Consider the following 14,484-nt stretch of genomic DNA (forward strand, 5'->3'; position numbering starts at 1 on the left):
CAGCCAGCAAAGCTGAAATCAGACAGTCTGGCCAAGTTTTTCCTAGGAGCAATCCAACAGATTGGATATACCAAAGACAATATTTAGGCTTATAGACTGCAAGGGACTAAATTCACTGGTAGCTGTTGCGTGTTTGCCAGCTCAATGGGAATATCAGGCTCAGAGACTTTATTGGGTTCTTCCCATAACTGAAAGATCAAGTTCAGAGGTTTTCAACTTAATGAGAATTTTCCTAGGTCAGAAACTTATCTGCTTATACCATCTCTAAAAATCCTGTATGTATTTCTCACTGATCATAACATTCCTCACTGCATTGTCTTTGATAAACAACTGATTTTTGGGAACTTTTATGATTTCTCATCCTCTCATCTAGTTGCCTCACTGCACTAAAAGACTTTAAAGAAAAAGTCAGAGTTTTGTCACAATGATGCACAGAAGAACAAAAATCTGTTGCTGAAAGGGGACGGGAACCTTGCTGCATTTATTGCCATTGAAAAGGATGTTCACCATTCTCATCTTTTCTTCTTCCCATCTTCCCTTCTTTGTGGGTAAGTTCAACCTATAAAATAAAAATCACATCCACTCAAGTACCAGTCTTAGTACTCAAGACTCACTGACTCCAGTATCTGATGGACTGATAACTTTTTGTCAGCAATTTGTACTTCCTACAGCCATGGAGTTTTCTGTTGAAATACACCACGTCTGATACACAGGAAATGAAATATATTTTGTGGAGAGTTTTTCAGTAAAATAAAACCTATGTTGAAGGAGCTATCAGACTTTTTTTTATGCTGATGCCAATTGGAATTTGTATTCTTTGTAGATTTTATGAAAAATCACCTACTGCTGTATGCCAAGCTGCCACAACTGTAGCTCAGGACCAAGGATACAAGAGAACAATTTCTTTATCATCTCTTACATTGAGTCTGGTAATCAATGGGAAGCAAAGCAGAATCAATATTAATTGATCAGTTAGGTTTTTAAATAATTGGCATTCACTCCACTTGCTAGACAAAATAACAACTGGCTTTTAGGGTTTGCCCTTTTCCAACTCTTTTATCCCAGTTTATGCATTTGTGTTTATCCCAGTGGCTGCTGTGATGCAGGAGGTGCCCCCAGGATGTGGCACAGCCCCCACAGACGTCCCTGGTGCTGCAGACAGAACTCAGACAGGTGGGGTGGTGAAGTGCAGCACCAGAGAGTGTTTTCAGAGTGCTCTGCTCCTTGCAGGGCAGTGGCCAGGCTCACCTTCCTTTGGTTTGCTCCCAGTAATTCCAGACTGCAATGAAGCCAGCCTGGCAGCAGCACCAGGCCTCCATGGATGCAGGGGCCAAATACACCAGCAATGACACTGTAGTTTACCTCATGCAATCTACATTTTTGTAGAATCCTTTGGAGCACACTAAAGGTTAAATGACAGCATCCATGAGCAATGAGATTATAACGGCAGAATATGGTTTATTTGTGTAAAAATATGGACCAAGTAGTGCTGGATGTATACATACATGTTCTGCAAGGAGCTGAGGAGGCATTGACGGCCTTTTGCACTCTCTAAACCTCTCTTCAGGCTTCTGGAGATGGATTTGGACACAGGTACATCTGTCCCATTCCTGGTCTCCCTCTGCCTACAATCACTATAGAGATGTTCATTCAGCATTGAATTGGGTAAAATTGGTGGTGTACTTTTTCAAATAACATCTCCTTTTAGGAGACCTTCAATCCCTCAGCTAATCAGGATGAATTTGGATCTTTTGACTCAACCCTTTGGCTGTCAGTGCTGCATGCTTCCCATAGATGTGTCTGGTTGATTTCCCCTGGTCTTGTGCCACAGCCAGCTGGGATTTCTAAACTGATCTTCATAAGACCTTCCTAGGATCTGGTCCTTCATCTCTCCCTCTTTTGCCTTCCCAGCTCTGAGATAGTTAGAAAACCTCTGCTCTACAGAAGAGGTGTGACACATTACAGATCGTGTCGTTCTCAAGTTTTTCTGTGTCTCTGATTTATTACTGGCAGCATGAAATTTTGGGGATTCTTCATGCTGTTGTCTCTTAGAGAGCACAAAGAAGAGTAGCTATGGAGGACCCAAAGTCTGCCACTCTACTCAGCTCTGCCATAAAGTTTAAATGGTCACTGGCTGCCTATTTACCCAAGAAAAAACATATAAATGAGACATGTAATATTAGTAAGAAAGCATTGCAGAACTTGTGTTGTGGAAAGTGATTTTTAAATGACTTTCTGATACCATGCCTGAATTTATGTTGTTTGGTACTTGCTGTGAGTGCCATTTTTTTATTCTGTAAATATGACTGCAGCATTTTGATCAGCTATCCTAAGTGCTTAATCAAACTCTATTATCCTGCTAGCCATAAACTAGCCAAGAGAAAGTTACTGCCTCAAAATGTTACTACCTATGAACCAGCCTTAAATAAGGCAAGTAATGGCCTTTTTCTTGGGTGTGATAGAAACCTCTGTTTTCTGGAACCAAAATATTTTTATACTTTGCTATTAAGTTTCATTGAAGCTTTGTCTGCTTTTATGTAAAGTATACTGATTTATTAGAAAGCTCACTCCACAGTAAACTGATAATTGGATGCTGTTGAAAGAATGAGTTTCATTGATCTAGTCAGTGACCACAGACATTACTGAAGTAAACCTCTTAACAGTGCTGGGGCGTATTTTGGCCACAATCAATTTTTGTGAATCTTCCCTTGTAGTATTTTGTTTTATTTGACACTATCTGCATTGATCTAAACCCGGAGCACATTTAATGTGTAAAATTTATCTTGACAGAAAGTTTCATTACTTTTCAGTCAACACAAACTTCTCATTCTTTATTATAGATTAAAAATCTGCTCTGACAATCTGTGCAAGTAACGTGTAGATACCTGTTGCATCAGTATGCATGTGCCAGAGACAGAAAAAGGATTGTAGTTGGAGAGCTGGGCTTTAAATAAATAAGACATTGCACTTGCTGATGTTGAACAGAATGTTTTTTAATATCTGGCATGAAGAAGATGCCAAATATAAAGATTCTCTTCTCTGCTTTCTGTTTCTGTTTTAATTGTTATTTTTTTTAACAGAACTTGATTCTCTCTCTCCTCACAGCACATTCATGGCTCCACACAAATGCAGCCATTTTAGTGTTAAACTCCATGAACTCATCTCTTGCTGTTGCATGGACCCAAAGGTAAGAGATGATCCACAGAAAGACAGGAACTTCAGGAAAGCCTTTCTGACATTTTTGAAGGTGTTTGAGTGCTACTGTTTAAAGGCTAATGATCAGAATGTTTTAACTATGGTTAATGCTTAGCAATAATTATAATTTAATTTTAAACTAAAAGATCATTAATACTTATGTTTATAAAGCAAGAAAAACCTGTGTGCTTCAGATGAGATGTTTAAGTTAGTATCACCTTGGGATGTTTGCCCTCAGTGTGGAAGCATCTGTTTGCAGGAAAACTCTTAACATTCTGTATAAATAGCATTCAAAATATTATTGTTGTGAACTAGATATGCTTTCTGAGTTCCTTGATTTTCTTTATGTTACATAATTCAGTAAGTTTATTAATAAGAAGTAATAAGTAGTGAATAAGGCTTAGTCATATCCTGATAGAGATGAAGTTCAAATTTTTTAACCAGATGCACACTACTGTGTTTGTGTTTGATTCATTTCTGGTAGTAGCTGCTTCTCATCTTGTGACTCTTGGCTGGTGAAACAACATGGTTTTGTGTAAATAGTTTCATTCACATGAAATTCACTCCTGGAAAAAAAATCAATTGTCTTTAGGATTTATAAAACCCTTTTTAAAATAAAATTCATATTCAGAACTATCAGATTAGATAGCCAGTGCTGTAATTTTCTATTTTTAAAATATTAGAGATGAAAAATTTCCATGTTAGAAGTTCCAAGATTAAGGTAAGTGCACTATTATCTAAAGACAGTAACTCAGTGACACGAGAAGTTTTAAATGTCTTTCCTAGGTAGTCTGAATTACAATTATTTCTGGAGAGAATTGCTGCCATCTTGCTCTTGCTGATTTATGGGCTGACTCTGAAGATGAACATCAGGCTGATATGGCTTTTTTTTAACAAAAAAAAACTAAGCCAAATTTTTTAAAAAACCTAAAGCCCTGTAAACAGAGGCCTGAACATTGCAATGCAAGTGAGAATGACTTTGACTGATGCTGAAAATCTGTATGAGAACCTGCATTATATGTCTTGGAGGTTTCACAGGAGGGGAAATCTAGCCTTTCCTGATGAGGAACAGTGCTTTGCAAAGGCAGGATCACTCTGAACATCTTTGGTCCTTTCTGGGACTCATTTGTCTGAGCAGAGCAGTTAGAGCTGCTGACTCTGAATCCCTAACCCTGTCTACATTGGCACAAAATGAGACCTTTTTATTTCTCCATTGTTGGCAATGGTGAAAGAAAACTTCTGAAAAAACCTAAAATATTTATAGGATTTAAAGTTCTTTTTCTGCGTAAAGGACAATGAAAAGAGAGCAGAATAAAGCAGTGCTCTACCTTTCCTGCATTCCAAAAGCAAAATTAATAAGAAAGTTCATTGAGTGGTTGTCATGGTATTTACAGAAAGGAGATAATCATAGGAGGTACAAGTACCCATTCAATGGGAGTGGCCTTTGCAGGAGATTTGATAGTGGAGAAGTTAATTTTCCTGGTGAGCTAAGTGAGATAACATAGTTTTATCTTTTTCAGAAAACTAAGGGTAAATGATCTGGTTCAATAACTCTCACTAACTATATTTACATAAGATTTTTTTCTGTGTTTATTAAGTTGTTTATTTGTTATAATAGTACTAGTCATCTAACACAGATGAGAATTTAGCTGGAAGTCAACAAACACCCCTTTAAGCAGCTGGCCCATTTCAAGCACTGAGAATAAATTAAATGATAAAGCATGCTCTCTTTGATTAGAAGACCAAAATTAGTCATTGTGGAAGTGTTTCAAGTTGTAGGAAGAGCAGCTTTCATTCTGTGTGCAAAGAGATAGACATGTATGTGCAGTGAATGGCCTAACATTTCATTGCACAATTGTGTTATCTTTAAGGAAAGGGAGGACTGAAAAGCCACATGTTTCACAAGACTGTAAATGGCTTATAATGAAAGATACACCATTCACTTGTGGAAAAGAATACTAGATAGAATAGCTGCAGTCACATAGGGTAACAATTTATCTTACTGCAGCAAGATATGTGGAATTTCACACAGTAGAAATGGGAGAATTTTCCGCCCTGCTTTTGAATTCTGTATAGAATAAGTATCTGTTCATTATCTTGTATCTGTATGCACACACGGTGAACTCTGAAGCCTGACTGTCAGGGAGGAAGAGATTAGTCTGTGTCTGTTAAACAGTGAAGTCCTCTAAGTGCTTTCATGTTCTTAAAAGCTCAATCTGCACTTGTATATGCAATCTGCAGTGTGGTGTATCATCAAAGAAAAGCTACTGAGTTTGTGCATGCATGTGTAGTAATTGATTTTTTCCAAGGTACTTGCCTGGCTGCAGTATTGCATATTTTAAGGGTAAGATCAAATCATAGTGTGGAGGAAAAAGCCACTGCAAATATGGTAGTGAAAACAACAGCACAGGTGGCAATCAGATTTGGAATGCAGACATCTTAAATCAGTGCCCTTTGCGGGAAATCAAGATAAATTTCAGTGATAGCAAGGTCAGGGAAAACAATTGTGCCAGAAAACCAAAAGGCCTGGGTGTCTTTTTGTCTTTAACTGTGTGATAGCTCTCAGAGTGAATCTCTCACCTCACCAGAGAGAGGGCTTCTTAGGGCCTTGCCAGAATTTGATTGCTCAGTGTGTCTCTGTCAGGATTACTCACTGTGATACATCCACTAGGACCCATAATTTCAAACAGTGAAAATAGTCCATTAAGATTTGACAGATTAGGAAAATGAAAACATTTGCATTGTGCAGATGACATATTTAAAGAATCTGAGAGGGCTGCATTTCTGCAGCCTGGAAAAGAGATGGCTAAAAAGAAATCAATTTTCTCTCTTCATCTCTATTATAGAAAAGATAAAGCCAGACTCTTCTTGCTGGTGCACAGCAAAACAAGAAGTAGTGGACCCAAGTTGAAACAAGGGAATTTCCTCTGAAGAAAAATTATTCTTTTTAGGGAGGTCGATTTTACACTGGAAAAGCTGCCCAGAAAGGCTGTGTAATCTCCATCCTTAGAGGTGTGTAAAACTCAGCTGGATGAGACCCTAGGAAACCCAATCTAGCTTAGAAGTTAGCCATGGTTTAAGCAGTGTTGGAACCCAATGGTTTTCTATCTGCCTTCTAAAATAAACTACACAATCATATATTAAAAAAAAAAAAAAAAAAAGCAGCAAATGTGGAACTCTGCTTGGCCAGTTGAATGCTCCCTGAAAACAGATTCATTTACATCTATGGTGTTTCCTCTTCAGGGCAGGAATTCACTTTTTGATTCTGTTTGGAGAGGATCAGTAGCATTGGGATTTCTATCCTTGGCTAGTGCTTTTCTAGCTATAACAATTGTCGTTTAAGCCCAGCTGGAAATTAAGCATGCTGCAGCTGCCTGCTCAACCCCCCCAGTCTTACCCCCCAAACCTGGTGGTATGGAGAGGAGAATCAAAGTAAAATTTGTAGGTTGAGATAAGAACAGTTTAATAATAAAAATAAAGTAAAATACAGTAATAATGGTAAATAATAACAACAACAATAAAAAGGGGAACCCATGTGATGCACGGTGCAATTGCTCACCACCTGCTGGCTGATACCAGACCTCCCCCTTTCTGAACTCAGATCAGCTCCTCCTCTTCCTCCTTTGTCCCCCCACTTTATGTACAGAACATGATGCCACAAGGTCTGGAATATTGCTCTGGTCAGTTTGGATCACCTGTCTCAGCTGCATCTCCTCCCAATCTCCCATGCACCTCCAACTTCTTTTGCAGTGTGGCAGTCCACAAAGCAGAGCCTTGGCTCTGTGCAAGCCCCGCTCAGCAGTAACAAAAACATCTCTGTATTATCAACACTGTTCAAAACATAGTCCCATACTAGCCAGTGTGGAGACAATTAATTCTACCCTAGCCAAAACCAGCACATTATACAAATACCAGAAATGAAGGGTGGCTCCATAAGAAGAAGAAAATAATGAGGGTAAAGTTTGAAAAACATCTAAACTGTAGGAGATCTGATGATAAGAAGAGAGATTCTATCAAAGCCACGCACTTAGGTGGAGAAGGAAGTAAACTGACAAATCAAAAGATTGTGCTTTTTCAGACCCAGGGCCAATCCTGTGATGAGTCTGTGACTGTCTTGGATGGAGAACGAATGTGCTGACTGGACTGTGACAGGCAGTCTGGATGTCTAGTGATGTGCTTTGACATCTTTGTGATTTTGGTAGTGTAGATAGCTTTGATCAAAGCATATGGCCCTCCCATGCTTCTTCAAAAGCAGTGGGATTGTCCCAGTCAAAATTTGGTTTCTCTTGGAGTAAGGGAATGCTTGCTATGGAAACACAGCCAAGTGTTATCCATCTCACTAGCAAACAAGTATTCTTGCCTGAGGAGAAGTGACAGATGGCTTACCAAGCGTAACCCTGTAATTCACAACCTGCTTTATGTGGATCTCCTGGCTATTGCTTTCTTCTCTCCCTCATTTCCATTTCCATTCCCACTCCCACCATTCCTTGGGCTTTTGCCATCACCCTCCCACTCTCTCCCCATTCCTATATTGTTGCCTCTCTCCCACAGCACTGCTTCTGCTCTCTCCCTGCATTTCTCTTGTAGACACAATCTGAACTGCAGGTCTGAGGGGATGTCTGACAGCATGGCCCAGTAGGGAAAGCTGCTGTGGTGCTGCTCTTCTTTATCCACATTCTCATTAGTTTTACATACCTCAGCTCCTGGAAAGTGCTCTTATAACTTGCTATGGTCTGATATGTGAAAATTTTTCACTTCAAAACTTATCAATTATTTTGTGGTAAATTACAAGGAAGACAGAATATGTAAAGTGCTTGCTTTTTTTACACTGGACTCTCTGGGGCGAGTTTCACTCAGTTCCTCAGCTGTGATTAATTTTGATTGTTGCAACGGAAAGCTTAACAGGGTGTATGTGCAAGTTAGAGTGTTGGTGTACATTTCAGAGGAGAAATCAGGTTTGGATACCTACTAAATCCTCCTGAATCTATATCCAAATGTTAAACTTTTCAAAGTTCATCTAAATTTGCTGAATTCTTGGTTAATTAGTTGCAGTGGATGTCAGAAGTACTGAAGATAAAAGGCCAGATAAATGTATCATGTGTCAGTTCTGGAGTGACAGGAAGGAGGAAGTACAATCTCTCCCTCTCTTACTGAACCTTCCCACCTATGAGATATGGGCCACAAAGGTCACATAAAGTTCAAAGCAGATGTGTCTAAACCGGATTTCTTGAGAGCAAATCACGTTCAAATTGCACAATTCCCTGTTGGAGTGCTTTACACCTGCTTTCCTTAATTATTTCAGTGACACTTATTCACTGTCATTGTTGCTTCTGCTGGCCTGTGAATGGCCTGGGTAGGCTGGCTTGTGTGGCTCTGGACAGGGGGAGCAGCACATTTCAATGGGTGCTGGCAGCATCTTAGAAATTTGGCCACTGAGTTCAGTGGTAAATGTGAAATTCAGAGGGAGCTATGGCCTGCTGCCATTTGCAGGCTGTAAAGACAAGGAGTGTTGCAAAAGGACACGAGTTTCGTGCAGAGGCTCAGACTGTAAAATAAGTTTGGGAGAAAGTGCAGCTCCACTTTTATTTTGTGCTCCCATTGTGACACACAGTGAGCAGAAATCTTTGGTCTTTTGAAAGCCTCCTGTTTGCCTTTCTCCTTAAATGGCCCCACAAGGAAATAGAAACAGACTGACTCTATTACACAAAGTGGGAGATCTGTGCAAGTTTTCCTTCAAGTGTTAGAAGTTTTAATTTTATGAACTGAAGTGATGCTGTATTTGTATTTCAGGGTGTGAGAACATTTGAAAAATTAGTTGACAATAACCAAATTTAAATGTAAGCTTTGAACCAAAACACTGCACTATTTTTTGCTTTAAATAAAAGCAGGTGATGCCCGAAACTTGCCCAATATGTGGTAACTTTATATGTACATTCCAGTCAGATATTTTACCAATAGTAACCTAGAAACATGAACATAATTGCAAATAGAAAATGTTGGTAATGATTTAAAGACACGTGATTACAATACAAATGCGGGGGGGATGAAGGGTAAAAACCTCTCATGGTTTATATTGCTCTAGTTGCTACATTGGTACATTTTTTTAGATGAGGTCTGCAGATCAGGGGTGTAAAGATGTGTAAAATTTCTTAACAATTTAAATCAGGATAGACCCCAATCTTAATGATATTAAGCCAATCTTAAAACAAACAAAAATCCAAACAATCCTGACATAAGTAATTAGGTTTAATTTCAGCTATTTGTAACTTGTTTTCTCAAGAAAAAACTCGATTTTGTTTAATTGATGAAGTGGAAACCTGTTGCTAAATAGAGAGAAAAGTTCCTACAGTATTTGTGAGGGGGTTTTGCGTGTTGGGATAGTTTGCTTGCTTGGCTAATTGTCAGGATGAATCCGAGATTCAGAAACCATCCCTGAAGAAAAATTTAGGCTAATATTTCAGAGAATATACATTTTGGGGCAAAAGTTCTCTTGGCTTTTCTGTGTGAAAAGATCTGCTGATTCAGTTGGACTATTCGTAAGAGAAAGACCCAAGAAGCTCAGGAGTAAGACTTTCTAAATTACCTGAAATGATTTCTTTAGGTGTTTATGTAAAGAGAGGGAGAGGAGAACAGAGTAGCAAAGTACAGTGGGGCTTGTAGAAAAGAAGCAGCATGTTATGGAGCTAGGTAAGACTAAGCAGGATGGAGAAGGTCAGCCTCTGGCTAGAAGAAAGGAGGAAGCATTAAAAGGAAATTCTACTGAATAATTAGATGAGAAGGAGCCTTTGAAAGGAAAGAATTAAAGAGCATGGAGTGCTGGTGCCATAGAATGCACCACTATCTGAATGCTTTTTGCTGGAAAAGCAAAATTTTAGTTTTAGGAAGATCATGGTTTCTGATCTGTTAGTGGCAACACAAGATATAACAAAGCAGAAAGCAGTGATATTATAAAGAAAAGAATATTGTATCCAGTTTGTATAAATTGTTCCAGGTGAAATTTGATTTCAAGTGATGCTTATTCTGGCAGCCAGGTGCCATGAAGTAGGGTCGGGCTGTCAAGGGTCTGGGTTCTCCAGGTAGAAGCAGGAGCTGATACCATTAGCAACATTCCAGGAAAAAATTGTGGAAAATTTCTTCTTGATATTAAAAACACAGTGTTGTGTGTCAGGTATTTTGGAAAAAGCCATATTTCAGGTTATGTGTTTGCAGCAAGAATGGGGGATTAGAAGCATTTAGCGCCACAGTAGGGAAAGACATCTATACCAGATCTTGTGAAGTCACTAGCCACTGTTTGGTAAAGAAAAAGATATAAAGTATGACTGGTGGTGTTTTTCTGAGGCTAACTGATTATTTATTTTCAACTCTATTTTCAGTACTTGGCCCTAATACTTATCGTACATAACACTGCCATAATAATGTGCTTCCCAGGCCATTCTTGTCTGCAGCTTGGTCAGAGTTAACTGGTAAGAGTTTTTAGTGCATTTAAATGAAGGGACTACATGCTTATTTCTCAGAAAATATTTTATTATGGGTGCTTTCCTTGTAAAGTGATTTTTACCTTCCATTTTAACAACAAAACATTCTCATATTTGCCATCAGTTTTTAAACTCAAATAGTTCTAGTTCTAGATACACTATCAGAAAGCAAGAAGTTTTTTTGGTATAAAAAAAAAATTTAAATCCTTCCTGAGTCAAAGTTCAGAAGAATATAAATGTAAATTAAACTTTATACAGATATATTTAAGCAATAATAAAGGTAAGAATTTCAGCAGTAATTCTTGTTAACGTGTGAGTAGTAGATGAATTCTTGCGCAGTTTATTGAAAGTGATTCTATACCAGATACCGTTTTTTGAAATATATTGCATAAAAATAATCCTCCTATTTGAACAGCAGGAAGGATTCATCTCCAGAAATGTTTGCCAGGACTGTGCATGTGTTGAAATTTGTCACAGAAGAGATCAATAAGTGGGCACTGCTTGAAAAGTAAATCACCTGGGGAGAGCCAGGGAATTGTCATTGTAGTGGAAGTATCTCAGTAGAAAGAGGTATCTGTCCCTGTTCATTAGAAAGGAAAATGAAGAGGGACGGAGGGAATGAGGAGGGTGGATTGACTAATATAAAGAATAACTGTGGGGGGTTAACTCTTCCTGTTTGTGCTGTCAGAACTCGTGCTTTGAGTTAATTGATGTCTTTGGGGACCTCAGAAGGAGGCAACAAATTGTCTCCTCGTTGGACCAAATTCACTGACTTGACAAAGTGGTCTGCTCAAATGCAGAGCAGAACATTAAATGGAGCTAAAAAAAGATATCTGCATTTGTAGCAAATGCATTAGAATTTGAGGAAATGTACTGAGCAGTGAAAGGTAAAAATTGCTTATATTATTCCAAGGAATTATGTATGAATACAGCAAAGAAAAACAGAATAAACCCAGCTAATAAACAACCACTGAGATCCCCTACTCAAAGCCTATTTAAAAACAACAGGGCTCATTCCATTAATTTCAGTGGACCTACAGTGAGGAACTTTATGGTGGCAGGGGGGAAGACCTCTTATATATCCTGAATGAAGGCCTTCCATTCTGGACATGTATATCCAGCAGATACAAGAAACTCACCAAATTTTCTTTTTTTCTTGTTACTCTATTTTGTTATCTTTAGGAAAAGACAGAACAACATATAAGGGTGGAAAGGATTGGAAATGACATCTGTGGAATCTAGCAGAATTTAACTTATTGGAAGTAGCAGGGATTATCCATTTAAATCTGGACTTTCAGAGAATTTAATTTAAAAAATATTTGTTATTCATAACTTCTTTGGAGTTTGTGTGTGTGAAACTGCACATGCAATAAAACATTTTATGACTGCTGGGCAATAAAATTCCACTAGTTCTATACAAATGTAGTGCTTGGTGAAATACAGCCTGTGGAGAGCAGGAAATCCCAAAGACATGCAACTTTACAGCCGTAGAACTGGCATAACAATGGCTAATAAATGGAACTAATTCTCAGTGCCTTGAGACATTGTCCAGAATGGGAGTTTGATTTCTGAAACTTGAACAACGTCACAGAAAGAATACTGTTCCTCAGCGGTAACTTTGTTAACCATGACTCTGCCCTTGTGTTTCCTACATTCTTTTTACTCTCCAGCTTCTTCAACATGTGAGACAAGGCTGTGATTGACAACAGCTTTATTCACTGCACAGCCCCTGGAGAAGGCTCACCCTGCAAGTTACATTCACACTCTGCATGATGGGAAAAGAGGAGTTCACTGTAATGCGGTTGTACTTAAATGCCTCCAAGATGTTTATGGAAAATAATGCTCTAAGATGATTTATGATGTCAGAAGCCCATGGTCAAGCAGGTCTCTTGCAGTTCCTGCCAGTCTTTAAGCCTACATCATAATTCAGGCACAATATGCTGTCTGCTCCATAAACTGCCAAGTTTTAAGTATTTGTTTTTTAGAATCTTGTTATGGGAAGCATATCAACAACAAACAGGGCTTGTGTCTGTAACAAGCATTCTGCATGGACACTAATTTTTGAGTTCTGTTTTGCTGAGCACTTAATGAATAGCTAGCTGTGCTCTGCCTTAATGATTTTGTCATTAGTTAAGAATTTCTAATGAAAGCAGAAGGATTATTTCTTTCATTTTATATTTGACAACCTGAAGCCTTTCAGAGAATCAGGTACAAAAGTGTTTTCTGGAAAATAGAGAGCAAATTTAGCAATCTTTTTTTCTCTTTCCTCATACACATCCAGAGTAAAAGAAGCAGATATCCCGTGTGGGCTTTGTGCTACTGACACAGCCTGAGAATAAATCTTTTGCATGAATTCACTCTGTAAAACTGATTATAAAAGAAAGTGTCCGTGTATAGACTATTGAAGGCAAGGACTTTATCTGAGCACTGCTGATATCTCTGCTGATAAACTGATACTGCATTTCTTGATACCACTTTCTCTTAAGAGCCGTAATAGACCTGTACAGTCACTATGGAATAAAAATATCAGATAAACAGTTCTTAGTATCTGTCTTAAATCTCTTCCTAATTGACCAAATACATTTCAGTACTAGTTTAATTAGGTGTCTGTCCAAAGAGAATCAAATATCTATTCAAAGCCTCAAGCAGTTAATATAGATCTAGAGGTTGGCAACCAGCATTTACTCCCTTTCACAGAAGTTGGTGTGAGGTGTTGCCTGTTTTATGTTTGCCTTTTCCAAAAATTGGTACCCTCTGACAAGCAGCAACTGTGTCTTCTCCCTCTCTATTGTTGTTAGTGCCGTATTTTTGCCAGATTTTATGTAGCCAGGTATTACTGTGGTCTTTGTTTTACCACCTCAGAAACCACTAACTAATATTTGCTTCACTGTTCAACATTTTGCTTGCTCGGGGATGAGTACAGTGATAGAGCAGGGAAGACAGTAATGGCTTCTTGGGTGAAGCAAAGTCAATTTAAAATTAGGTAAATCTGTTTTTGGTGGATTATACTTGGCATCGTGGAGAAATTAATAAGGCATGAGGTCCTGGTGACAGAAGTTCCACAAAATAAGACTGAGACTGTGGCAAGGTGCAAGGGAAACAGTTCTACATCTTGTCTTTTGTTTACCTCCCCGCACTGCTGTCAGAGGATGCTTGACTGTAGGGCTTGTTGGGTTGTCCCAACTTTGTCAGCATTCTCACAAGCTTTCCCTGAAAACAAATGACTCAACAAGCAAGCAGGAAATAAAGAAGATAAGCAACAAGAAAATGTATGTCTTTACCTTTCAAATGATAAGCCACATTGTCCCGAAAGTTTACTTTGCAACCCTAAGAACTAATTGCATCTGTCTGAATGGTTGTCTGTGGGTCCATTATGCATGCTCTGCTTAATATTCTTCTGGATGTCTTTGTGAAACTATTATCCTGTAGCATTCAAGTGTGTTTCTTTCCAGCAGTGCATTAAGTAACATGACTGACGTCTGTCACATATTTGTTCTCTTCTCTCTGAAAACATACCTGTGTCTTGCTCTATAAACTCCCTTCAATCAAACAACTCATATCAAAGTAATTGTAAAAGGGAATTCATCTCTCCTACACAAGGATAGACTGATTATTAATGCAACCAGCAATGATAGTGTTGTAATATCTGGAGGCTTCTTGACCTGTGAGCAATTGTTGGCCTTGCTGAAGATGATGGGTGGGCTAGCTTTTAGAATGAGTAGAAATGCCAAGCTATTTTGTAAAATAAACTGTTTTAAGCAGGAGAAGCTTATGCATGAGGTTCATGCCAGTCACAGAAGTGCATAAGCTGCAA

The sequence above is a fragment of the Melospiza melodia genome, chromosome 1, assembly GCF_035770615.1.
Source record: "Melospiza melodia melodia isolate bMelMel2 chromosome 1, bMelMel2.pri, whole genome shotgun sequence".
NCBI lineage: Eukaryota > Metazoa > Chordata > Aves > Passeriformes > Passerellidae > Melospiza > Melospiza melodia.